Raw genomic sequence first — 13,936 nt, 5'->3', positions numbered from 1 at the left:
GCTAAAATGACTATCTTTTGAGAATAAATAACCTAGGATATTTTCTTATGACTTACAAATTAATCGTACTGAAGCCTTAACTCAATCCTTCTAATATCCAGGATAAATGTAATACATTTTCAAAATTTGTCACTTAAGTTTATTCTTAAGAGCACAGTTACTCATTTACTGTAAAAATTAAACAGATCTGTAAGAAGCTTTTATGGTAAGATAACTAGTACAGTAACAGATCTTACCTCTTTTTTCTTACTTTTTTTCCATTAGAGTAATGATTACTTTCTAATTCTTTCTGTAACTTACTGTTAGTATCAACAAATATATATTGAGTACCTATGGTTTTTAAGATGCTTAATTGTCTCTCAGTTCAGTTGATTGGAATTCCGTGCCAGGAAGGTCAAGTTCATTCATTAAATCCTGATACGGGAGAGGTTGCTTAAAATGTTTTAGTGACTACAGACCATTCCTTTAATCTCACATAGATATGGGCTTAGTCACCATTAAGTTAGGCAAGATGGCCTGAGTAAATCAGCACATATTCATCACCCAAAGAGAAAAATATATATCTTAAAGAGCGCCCTTCTCTGCCAGTTTGTCAGAAACATTCTTGTCTATAAAAAACACTACAATATATGATATACTTTAAAATTTGTTCTCTCTAGTCTCAGAGTACTATGAAGATAATATAATCATGTCATGAATAAATACATTTTGTTTGCTTTCTTACCAATAGTTGCATAGTTTGGGCAGTGGGAAGGGAGAAGTCAGAGGGAGGGGGAAGAGAGAGAGAGCGAGAGAGTAAGAGAGAGAGGAGAGAGAGAGAGAGAGAGAGAGAGAGAGAGGGAGAGAGAGAGAGAGAGAGGGAGAGAAAGGAGAGAGAGAGAAGCAGTGAGAGAGAGAGAAGCAGAGGGAGAGAGAGAGAAGGAGAGGGAGAGAGTTTTTTTTTTTAATTATTATTGTTTTGTGGCTGACCAAGTTGAACAGAGAACATCTAGCAGAGAAAACAACGTTGCCAGGTAACTCTCAGGTTTTCAAAAATGCGATGGTAGTATTAAATGTATTACAGGTCTTCCTTATACAGTTCACTGCTTTCATTTTCACATGGTTGTAGTAAAAACTAATGGAACAACAAACAACTGTTCTTCCATTAGTACCTGAAAGCTTAATAGACCTATTATAGAAAATAATTATAGAAAATTATTATTGAAAATCGACAAATTACTTTTCTTGTGAGCCAGATTAGCTTATATATCTTTTATTTATTTAGCCCAGCAGGATAAGCAAATAAATTGCCATGGTCAAACTTTTTGGTGTTTTACATTAATAATTGAAAAGACTGCCTGTTTTGTTTCAGGGACTGTACTTGTTTCTGGGGATATAGTAGTGAAAAAAATTTCTGCTGTCTTGTGAATAAAACAGAAAACTATTAAAGGTATAATAAAATGTGAAGTAGTGATCAGTGTCATGAAGAACAATGAAATAAGGGGCTAGAGAGTGAAGGAACCAATACATAAATAAGGTAGTCAGGTAAGGACTCTCTAAAGTGGTAGCAGTTGAGCTGAGGCCTGCATTGAAATGAGGAGTTTACCTTATGAACGGCTGGGGGAATAGCAAAGGCTCTGAAGCAGAAAGATGCTTGGTATAGCTAAAAGTCTATAGTATTGTTATAGATGTAGACATACAAGCAGACCAATGGAATTGGACAGAATATGGAAAGAGCTATGAAATTTTTCCACAATTTATAAATCCATAAAGATGTTGTTACAAATTAGATAAAATAAGTTACCTTAACAAATCAAGTGTTTTATCTGGGTTCCATTGAAGGGGGCCTAGAGCTGTGAATTTACTGAATGCAAAACTGTATATGTGCAGATTTTTCTGCAGAGATAGTCCATAACTTTTATTAGATTCTCAAAAGTATCTTACTAATTAATCCAGAAAAGATTAAATATAATTGCAACTGGCTGTCCATTTCCTTCTCAACTCTGATTACTAAAATGAGTTTCAGATAGGTTAAATTTTAAAATTTATAAATTTAATGTACTGAAAAGAAATTAGGAAAACACTGATGTTGTTTGAGAGGGAGAGTCCAAGCAGGGCTTCTAAAATGGCAGACTAAGCACTTTTACAAATTAGCTTCTCCATAATGGTGGTGAGAATACTAGCAAAAATTATCAAAAGCAACTTATTCAGAAATCTAGATATTAACCAAAATCTCCAACAAGTCAAGGAGTATTTATTTAAGAAAAATAGTTAAATCTCAGTAAGAACAGCAAGCTTTGTAGAGTTTTAACTTGCCTTATTTCCAATCCATCTGTTCTCTTAAGGTCTATGGTAGCTTTAAAAACTGGCTGCCTCACAACCAAGGTAGCTGTGAAAACCAGCAATGTAGAAGCCACTGGAGGGGCCAGCCCAGGTTTGGAGCTCCCCCAAAACTCCATCTCCAGAGAATTGTTACTGTTTGGCCTGACCGGCAGCTCACTGAGCAGTCCCCATTGGAAGGACTTGTTATCTGACCTGACTCAGAGCTTGCTCAGTGGGAAAAGCCTATTCTCAGCATGTTTGTCGGAAACCATAAGTGATAATTGTTTGACTTCTCAGCTGGTTGGGACAAAAATACAAGTTGGGCCAAAGAAAAGGCTGGCCAAAATATTTAAAAGAGAAATCTGGGAAATGTGATTGCCAATGATGATTTCGAAAAGCTCTGATTTTTTAAAAAAATATTCCTGGAGCTCTTGAAGGTGACACAAATGCACAAAGTCGCACACTTACCCAGGAACGACCTGAGAGGACCTAATGTCTCTCCTCTGGCTTGCTTTGATTTTATGTATGCAGAAATTGAAGTCTAAGGTAGAGTTGTAAACTGTCAGTGTTGAAAGTGTACCTCAACACATAGAGGGCCTTGGCAAATGATAATCTGGTTCAAAGTTTTTAAGGGAATCTCTTTCTAATCATTAGCTGACCACTGAGCTAATCTAGTAAAGACTTCAGTGGCTACATATTATAAGAAAAACAGACTTTGCAGAATTAATACAGAGAAATTAGTACATGAAATTTTCTAAACAGAGAAATAGCAACAACAACAATTATTCCTGGGGGATGGGGGATATCTGATTTCTAGAGTTGCTACATTACATTATTTCAAATGTCCAGTTTTTATCAACAACAAAATTATGAGAATATGCAAAGATATATGCTCATACACAGGAAAACAGCAGAACCTACATTGATGTTGGCTTAATAGACAAAGACTTTAATCTGTTATTATAAATAGTTCAAAGAACTAAAGATCATTTTATAAGATTTACAAGCCCTAATCATATATATTTCAGGTACATGTGCTCTTCAGACACTAACACTAGAAATTTTTGAAGAACTTCTCTATTTATTTTTAAAAGTGTACCCTCCTTGCTATAAAAGCAAGGTTGCATATACATGGCTGTAGGAGGGAAAGGCCCTAACTTCCTGTCTCATAGTTTATCCTTCTTTTACAGCATATATCTAATTCAAATACTGTCTTGTTTGACTACTGTCCCACTGAACTGAGAGCTTCACAAGTGTTTCAATCATATGTATGCTTTTAAAAGGCCCTAGCATAATATCTAGCTCATAGGATGTTCTCCAGAAAACGAGTTATTGTCCTTAAACATCAGGAGCCAAAAGTTTCATACAGTTAACTCTAGATTAGTGAACATTTGATCAACCAAATGTAGTTTAATAATGGAAAGCACTATAGTCTCTCTGTGAGATCGTCAGGTATTATAGAGAAGCCCCCACATGGTAAGTTTCCTGTGTGTCTTCTGTATCATAGGGTCATCAACACAGAAAACATCAATGTGTGTTAAGTCGTGGTTCATTTGTTACTCACTATCATGGTAGGTATTCTTACCAAACTTTGGCAGGGACTTAGGAAATAATAACCCTCCACAGGTACTGGATCAGTTATCTTAGGATGTAAGAAGTCTATATATAGTTTTTAAAACCATTGATGAAGCTATTATGGACATAAGAAAAATAGTATTGTTTCTGTATCTTTAGTAATACCATTTCATCAAACTTCATTTTTACTGCTTTGTATAATTATTTTCCCTGAACATATTCATTTTTTGGTAGGTATACAGGTAAACTCTATTTTTCAAGGGGATGGTGAAGTTGTGCTCAGTATCTTTCACTTTTTATAGGACATATGCCTATATTGATAATATGAAGCAATAATATACTTCCCCTGGAATATCTATTTTGAAATTTATATGAGTTGAAATTATTATGTTGGAAATCTCCTGAAGTTGACAGTGTTGAATCAGCTATATTATTTCACCAGGGGACTGTTACATATCTCTTAATCAAAAGGTTATAAAGGCTGAGAGATTTAAAAGATTATGTACTTGCAGTAGAGTATGTCAGAATTGCCCATTTTGAGACATATATCATTTAGGTGGTCAGTAAAGTTTATATAATAAACCTTTATATTCAAGGACCTTTACATTTTGTGTATGTAAGAAATCTAAAAGAATTTTCAGAAAATATGTATAATAGTATTTAGAAAGTTTCCTGATACAAAATCAATATACAAAAATTACTTGTGTTTTTATACCTGCATCAGACAGAACATGAAATTTTAGAAAATACCACCTGTGATATATTTTTCTGTCTAGTAGCATGAACCTGTGTGTTTATTATTTTGGTGGTGACCGTAGAAATTGCAGGCTGTTATCTCCCACTTATCAAAGTAATATTAGTATTTTTATCCTCTTCTAGACAATATAAAGACCTCAAAATTCTTCAACTCAATTTACTTTCTCCCATGACTTATGCAATTGTTATGAATTTTAATTCCACATTTTTAAACCTTGTACTTATTATGCAGTATATTCTTGTTTATACTTTTTATAAATAATGAAGTGCTTTTTTAAAATTTTTTTTAACTACATCTCTGTTCTCTCTGGGATCATTTTGCTGCTACTGAAATACATCCTTCAGAATTTCTTTTAGCGTTCTTTCACTAATGCAGAGGCTAGCCAACATTTTCTATAAAGGTTCAGATAGTAAATATTTTAGCTTTTGGGCCACATGGTCTCTGTCACAACTCTTCAGCTCTGCCGTGGTAGCATAAAAGCAGCCACAGACAATATGTACAGAATAGAGATGATTTTGTTCATTTGAAAATGACTTTATTTTACCTTCATTCCTGGAAAAAAAATTTCTTTGCTGGGTATAGTTTTCTAGGTTGCCAGATATTTTCTTTTAGCATTTAAAATTTCTTTCCGCTGTCTTTTAGCTTTCATTGTTGTTATTAAGAAGCCAGATTTTAGTCTCTAATTGCTGCTCCTTTGAATGTGATCTCCCTTTTTTTGTGTCCGCATTTTCTTATAATGTACATAGGCATTTATTTATTTATACTTTTCCTGCTCAGTTTCAGTGGTTGTCTTCTGTCTACAACTATATGTGCTTCACCAGCTCTGGAAAGTTTGACACTATTACATTTTCAAATATTACCTCCTTTTATTGTCTCCTTTTTTCTCCTCCTTGGACATCAGTTTTATACAGTAGATAGATAGATAGATAGATAGATAGATAGATAGATAGATAGATAGATAGATGATAGATAGATAGATAGATAGATAGATAGATAGATAAACAGATAATCAGTTTTATACAGATAGATGGGTGGATGGATGGATGGATAGATAGAGGGAGAGAGGGAGAGAAAGAGAGGGAAGGAGGGAGGGAGGTATAGAAATAAGTATATAGATATACATATAACAATGGATGGATTTTTAGAAGCAAACTAGAGTGAGAATGAATTAAGAGATGAGACTGAGAATACAGTGAATATATATATATGTACATATATATGCTTTATATTTTGTGTACATTGTACATTTTGTTATATATATTATATATACATATAAGAAATAGATATATATCCTTTACATTTTGTATGGATAAAGCCTTACCTCAGTCTACTCAGATTTGTCATTGTAAGGTAGCCAGAATTTCATGCCCAGTGGACCTGGAGTCTTTCACCAGTAGTAAAATTTGCTACCTTTCTCCTCTCCCCACACATACCCCAGTTCTACCTGTGACTAATATGCCTAAAATAGAGTCAAGGCACCTGGGCATATCAGTATGTAAAGTTTAATCAAGCTTGTCTTGATTCCTTGATTGAAGACATTTGCTAATAGTATTCAAAAGAAAAAAACTGATCCTGAGCACAAAATTTTACATATCTCCCTTCTTTAAGAAACCACTAATTTTGTTTTCCTCACATTTGAAAAAAATGATCCTCAATCTTATTGTTGATGTGTTTGTATCTGATATAATCTCCATATGGGTTATTAGAAAAATTTAATATTATAATAGATAAATAGGTAGGTAGGTGAGGAGTTAGGTAAGTTGGTTGATTTATCATAAAAAGTGTGCTTATTACAGAATAAACCACAAAATGTACATTCTTAGCTTTGGTCTATATATCATTTTTTCTAGAGGGACACTTTTGATAGGAAGAAAGCTCTTATCAACCCTCAAGTCTGAGAAACATTGCATTAGCATTTTAATACTACCATTTTAGTGGATCACCAATTTATAGACATTTATAGATATCACTTCATTTGTTAATCCTATTCCCTAGAAAAGCAAATTCGAAAAAGCTGTGAACTATTAGAGTTTGCTTTGTAAAAATCCCATGGAGTTCATTAAATATCTTAAGTTACATAACTTGCAGGACCAGAAATATAATTTGTAAATAGTCTTTGCCCCTGGGCTACTAGTAATGGGAATCTAAAATCCTGCCTCTTGTACTTGTTCATAACCTTGAGGATTTTAACTGGGCTTCAGAATTATAATTAACATCCTGTTACTCTTTTTAGGAAAATACTGGGAATATTAGACATCACAAAAGTTGACAAAATGTTATCATCACTTATTACAATAAGGAAAATAATAATAGTTCTTCATGTTCAAGTTTCATTTACTTGGCTTTATTTATTCTAAACAAATATTTTAGGTTTCTGCTAAAAAGCTATTTTTATAGAATTTTTTCTTCAGTTTTGGCTACAGAAAATAGTAAGATAATAGTAGTTATGGTGGTGGTAGTGGTGATAGGGATGGCAATAATTTAACAGTATTGGCTATCATTAATTTATTTCTAAGTATGAGGTACTTTTCTAATTGTTTTACATGTTTGATCTCATTTAATTCTTAACCACCTGATGAGGCAGAAACTGTTATTATCCCCATTTTTACAGTAGTGGAAATTAAAGCTTAGGAAGATTATATAACTTGCTGAAGGCCATAATAACTCCTTGAAAAAGGCAAAAAGTCAGATTTAAAATCAGGCAACTTTATTCCAGAGGCCTTGCAAGTCGCCACTACGCTATTTCCCCTCCCAATGTTTTCATCTTGGAATAAGGTACAAATTTTCATCTTTTTGTTCATTTAATATAGAGTTGATTTCAATAGGAAAACTTGAAGGGTTATTTAATTTCTTTATTTATTCAGTAATGTTTATTATGCATCTACCAAGTGTTGTTGGAAGATTTAGGTGTATAGCATCAGACAAGATAGATAAGGGCCCTAGGAACTCTTGGAGTTTATATTCAAGTTGAAAAATACCCTTATTAAATAAGGTAATTCCATATGTAATTTAGGCTATGAAGAAAAAATCAGGGTTATTTGTCTAGGTGAGAATAGGTGGTAGGGGACTTCTTTAGATAAGGAAGTTAAAAAAGAAGACAGACTTAAAAAAATTATATGCCGCATGATTCTATTTATATGAAATTCTAGAGAAGGCAAAACTAATTTGAGAAGAAAGAAATTAGCCATTGCCTGTGAAGGTTGGGGAGACTTTGAGGGTGATGGGAATGTTTTCATCATAATCGTGGTGATTACCCTTGACAAAACTTATCAAATTATATATTTCATGTAAATTAATTTTATTATATGCAAATAACATTTTAATAAACTAAATTTTAAAAACAAATACCTACCAGAGTAAATTATTGGATAGGTGGCGATTTCGGATGGTGATTTCATTTATGATGGTGAGGAAGGGTTGAGTTTCGTGGGGATAAAAAATCCAGTTTGTGCATATTCAGAATCCTAGGTAGAAGAATTGTTGAGTAGGCATTTAGAAATATGGGTCTGGAGTTTAGGTGAGTTGTCAGAGCTAGAGATCAAAATTTGGGGTTGACAAGTATATAGATGGTATTTAAAGTCAAATATATTAAAAAGAAAATTTTCTTGGCAGGACTGTACATGATATTGTTTTATGGAATGTGGCCATCTTCTATGTAGGAAAAATATGGCCACCTCAGGTTAACTGTATCATAGCAGAAATAGTCTCCCACTTAAAATTGATGCATTTCAGATGAAATTGTGAAGATGTTAAAGTTATTAGTGCTTTCTGTATCACACTAATACGCAGGATTGAGTGGCCATGGCTTCATCTACATTTTCCAGGAAGCTCAGGATCACCAGCATGAACAAACAACAGCTTCTGCCACTTTATGTCCATCTCCTGTCTAGTTTCAGAGGCCAACAGTCATGTGTTCTGTGGCACAGAGCTGCAGAGCCACAGTCCAAAGAACTACAAAGTGCTCGAGTACTGACTGAAGGGACTGACTTTATTAAAAGACTTGAAGCTGTTTTTTGTTTGTTTGTTTGTTTGTTTGTTTTTAATTCTAAGGTTTAGGTACTTCCACAACACTCAACTGTTTCTTTGATAAGAAGAATTCCGAAAACTTTTTATTAAGAGCAGTTGACATCTTTGGCCACTACATTACTCTAGAAATTAGGAAAGGATAGAATGTAGCAAAGCAAAAAAAAAAAAAAAAAAATGCGTAAAGTTAAGCAACTAAAATTACTCCTGATAAATGTAAGGAAAAAAACAGCTTCTGCTTTATAATTTACCTCTAGATTTTCTCTGAGCTAATACTATCATTAACTGAGCAGATAAATGTTAAACTCTGAGACAAAACACAATACCTAAGGATTGTAACCCATATTTCTCCAAACTTACTTGAGAGATAATTTTGTTTGGCCTTGGTCATAAATTAAAACTAAGTCGTAGTGTTGATCGTAAATGTATACTTTTTTTTTTTTGAGATATTAAGTAGAAAGTTTGACTCTGGCTTATTTGATTTTTACATTAAATTAATTCTGTGTCCCTTGAAGATCTTTGTTAAAGAAAGGAATGTACATTTGTTACTGACACCAACATGGGTAAAAAGAAGAGAGAATCATTAATTTTGCTGTCCTAGCAAAGTTCTGTAAAAGGACTCCAGTGCATACAGACACAAACTATGTCTGACGTTGGAAGCTCTTTATAATAGTTTATAACCACAGCCACTGTAATTTAGGGTTATATTTTCCCCAAAAGCCACAGACATTAAAATCAGTGGTTAAATTTTCTTTAGGAAATTTAGCGTTACCACCTGACCCTTCTTTTCAAAAAGGAAATAGCATTTCTATTTTAGCTTAGCAGACCAAATAGTTTTACAGCATTGAAATAATTTTTCTGAATTACTTATTTAGTTTTGATTCATTAGTGTGTTTTAAATTTTTTTTTACAAAATTTTGATAGTAACCTAGTTAATTATTAATTTAATTAAATCTTAATTACATTTTAATGTCAAAATATTGTATCTAAGGACAGGTGAACAGATAGTACATCAACTTACTTTCTCATTTTTTGAGACCTTTTCCTCCTGTTATGTTTCCTGTTTTGTTCAATGAGATAACAATCTGCAAGTTATCTAGTCCAGAGAACCAGAATTTCTCATAGACTCTTCTCCTCTCATCCCCATTTTTATACTTTTTAAATCATTAAAACTTTCCCATTTTACCCGTTAAATAATCCCTAAACATATATACTTCCTTCCTATCCACTATCATTGTCTTAATTATGGTTCTTATTGCTTACCTTGACCCCCTACATCGACTTCTTTGCTTCCAATTTTGTCTCCTTTCAGTTTGGAATTAAAAATGTCATTCTCGCACTTTAAATTCTTCGGTGCTGCCCTGTTAGCCTGTAGGATAACATTCAAGCTACTTAGCATAAACTATAAATCTTTCAGAGCACGAAATACAAATAAATATTTCAGTGACGTGGTCCATACCTCTCCAGCTCATCATCTGCCACTCTGCTTCAAACTGCTGGTACACATACCATGCTATTTTATGGTGTTGGGCCTTTAGTCATACTGTGACATTAGGGTAGGATGTTATTGCTTTCCTAACTTACAAAACCCACTCTTTTGAATAATTTAGTCTTTTTTTTTAATTCAAAAATCTCTTTCCACTCTTCAGATTAAATCAAGTGGTGTTCTTCCTTGGCATTCAGTATATAACCATACCACAGCCCAACCATATTATATTAAAAGAATCTGTTTGTGTCTTTTCCACTAGATTATAAGCATCTTGAAAGCAGGAGCTGAATCTTGAACAAAACGCAGTAGGTTATAAAATGGTGCATGATCAGCACTGATTTAATGAGACAGACATATTAATCTTTAAAAAATGGACTTGACAACACAATTTGACTCTTTTTGAGTTTTGGTTGCTATTAAATGGAATGTTTTAACAAAAATTGAGTCATCAAAAATAGTGTTTTGTGTTATGATCCCTTTAAAAAAAGTATCCACCAAAGTTCCTAATGGATGCCACACAGAGATGATTCTTATTATTATTGTTTTTCAAATACTTAGGAAGTAATCTGGGAGAAACAAGGATAATTACTTTCAGCTTCAGAAAAATGTTTACCTTGAACAACTAGTATGGACTTGCTCTAAGGTGATAGGATGATGGCTGCATGAGTCCAAGTAGAATTTTTTAGTCACGGTAAAGTAGTACTCTGTCTTTCACTGATCAGATGGAAGCATCACATTCATTGTTGTATACTATGTTTTAAGAGAGACATTTCCAAATCAGAATGGGACTATTTTAGACATTTATTGGTGCTTCCTCAGCATCTATTCCTTTCTTCCCAAAGTGATACTTTTTATTTCTTAGCCATGTGGTTTAGGTGAGATTTAACCTACTTTCTAAACTAGTCATAAGCCCTTATTAACTTAGGCTAATGACTATATCCCATTCCTATGTTAGCAGGTTCCAAGAGTTCACACATTTTGTGAGTGAAGCCTAGGACTCCATTTTGGGACACAGGTGTATAGACACTTGCTCAGAATAAGCACATGAGAAACCCTGTTTGGAACTGTTAGCAGCCATCTTGGGACAGTGTGCTTAGAGCTTTTGTAGAAATGAAGCCAAGACAAAAGGTGAGCTAAGAACTGGAGAGGGAGGAATTTGCATCCTGATCACATTCTTTGAATACAGATGAAGCCTATTCTTAATTCTTTTATGTTCTCTAGTGTGAGGCTGTTAATTATCTTTGAAGTCAGTTTGTGCTGAATGTTTTTTACCTTTCATCAAAAGAATTTTAACTGATTGCCAAATAAATGCACTCAAAAGTAAGGTTAGATCTGAGTCCTAATTTGTGACTCACGTAACCTCAACCAAGTTTTTAAAACACGTGCGGCTCTGTTAACAGATCTGTAATTTGGGATTAATAATTGCTGTTTTACGGAGTTGTCAGACCCTTGGAAACATGTTTTAAAAAATGAAGGAAAACAGATTTGTGAACAGCTTTAGAGACTATAAAATATGCAAATATCAATTAAATTGTGATCAAGCCAGTGACAAAGCAGGAAATATCATCACATACTATTGAAGGAATTGGAGTATTTAGCTCAAGAGAGAAATAAAGATATGGCAATACTCTTCACATATTTGAAGGGCTGCCGTAAAAGGATATTTTTTTCTACATAGCTGAAAAGAGACAAATTAGAAAAGTTACATGAAAAATTTTAGTGCAGTAGAATATGGGGCTATCAGATCACAAGTCATCTAGCAAAAAGTGGATCATTTTTATCCAGGATGATGAAGAATAGATTGGGTAGGAGACTGAAGAATGTATGTATTGAGAATGTAATTTCTGCTGTCATTTTTTGTTCTAAGGATCTCTTTCTATTCATGTATCATTTTAGGTACATGGCAATGTCTAATTCCACAGATTTAAACTCAGTTACTAACATTCCAAAAAGCTATCATACTCATAACTGAATTGTTGAAAATTCTTTTTCAGAAATAATTACTATAAAATGCCTTTAAAATACATTTAGAATAGTTATATTGCCGCTTTTTAAATATGTAACATTAGTTAGGTAGCTTGACTACTCTAAACATCAGGGTATACCTGCCTATCAAAATAGTTTTGAGGATTAAATGAAAATACACATCATTATTTTATTAACTTTAAATACCAACTATCATTGCTTATATATTTTTATTTTAATACTTTTTATATTATATTTTGCTTAACTTTGCTGTTTTTCACACACATCTCTAGTTGATAGAATCTTTAATTGTAAGTACGATTAACAAGCTTATAACCCAGATACATTTGTTTAACTTACTTATTAGCACAGTGCTTGGAACATATTATATATTATTGTTGCTGAGATGCCCACTGCTGTTGTTGATACTATTATAATTTCCACCCTCTTAATTACCTTTGTAATTTTAACAGTTAGCATAGTGCCATGCATAATAAATAGTGAACGAATGGATGATTACTGTAATTACTTAAGGCTGCAGTTTTCAGTCTGCATTAAGGTGCTCTGGGATGCTACAGTGAATTCACAAAAGTGCTGCAGAGTATTTCAAATATTAGAGTGCAATGCAGAGATATTTGAGATCACTTGGAAACCAAGTAAACTGTTAGCTTGTCCATACTAATTTGTCTTAAATTCCCTTCTGTTGTAGCATACTTTAGTCAAACTGTGTTTGGTTTAGGGGTTGCTGTGATAAAAAGCAAATGCCATGCAAATATCAGTGTGGAACAGGAAATGAGAGTGTTATTGTCTAATCTAATGCCAAGATTTAAGAAGTTGTGCAATGCCTAGTGGGGACAAAATTCTCCTGAATAAGTAACTGTGGATCAGGACGAAATATAAGTATTTTTCTTTCAACATTTGTATATCATCTTTTCAAATAGCTGCTAAGTTATGACCCAATTAATTAATTAATGGAATGATTAGGTGTTTCTTTTGGCTTAAAGGGCAGCAATGAAGCCATGAACTGAGGAAGTTTGGGAACCTTTAACCTAGTGTGTACTCACCCTATCAGGTGTTCTGGGGCACACAAGAAATATAAGACATAGTCCCTACCCTTAAGTAGATTTTCTTTAAATTGGAGAAACAAATTCATTCATTCACTGAAGATGAATTATGCATCTACACTCTGTACCAGATACTGTATTGGATTCTAGTCATAATATGAACTGTGATAAAGATAATCCCTGACTTCAAAGGGATCTCAGCTTGTAAACTGGATAAGTAAAGCAGTTATTACAATTCTGAGTTATGGAGTGCTTTTAGAGATAAAATATAGGGTGTTCTTTGAGCAGATACAGACAGTACCATGAGGAGATGTGGAAAATCTGGTACATTTCAGGGAGAGCTTCTAGAGATGATGATGCTTAAACTGAATTGTGCAGAAGGAGGAGTAGGCCTACTTATCAGAACAGGAGGATGAGAGGAAATCATTTCAAATTGAGAAAGCATGGCATGTCCAGGAAACTGCAGATTGAGTACTTACTATATACATGACAAAATGGTAGTTTCTACAGAGGTTACAAACACTAATGAGACTTTGTCATTGTTTTCAGGATCTTACAGTGAACTTACAGTGAATATGTCAAATCCATAAATCGCCCCAATGAGAGGCAGAATAAGAAAAAACACATGTTGTTGAAACATCTGAAAACACAAAGAAGGGAATAAGCATAGTGGGTGATAGATATTGATTTGACAGAAATCGACGTTTTCGAGAGGAAAAGTAGTATAAAACAAAGATGGGAGTGATATGCTAGTACAGATTA

General features: G+C 33.5%; 1 protein-coding gene across 10 annotated transcripts in view; it reads left to right on the top strand.

Moving 5' to 3' along the window:
- CCDC91 (coiled-coil domain containing 91) overlaps positions 1-13,936 on the top strand; it is a 354,495-nt gene that overhangs the window by 200,026 nt on the left and 140,533 nt on the right. The gene's annotated exons all lie outside the window — the stretch shown is intronic.

This window comes from Pteropus medius, unplaced genomic scaffold, assembly GCF_902729225.1.
Source record: "Pteropus medius unplaced genomic scaffold, Ma_sr-lr_union100, whole genome shotgun sequence".
NCBI lineage: Eukaryota > Metazoa > Chordata > Mammalia > Chiroptera > Pteropodidae > Pteropus > Pteropus medius.
This window is presented reverse-complemented; position numbering and strand designations above follow the sequence as displayed.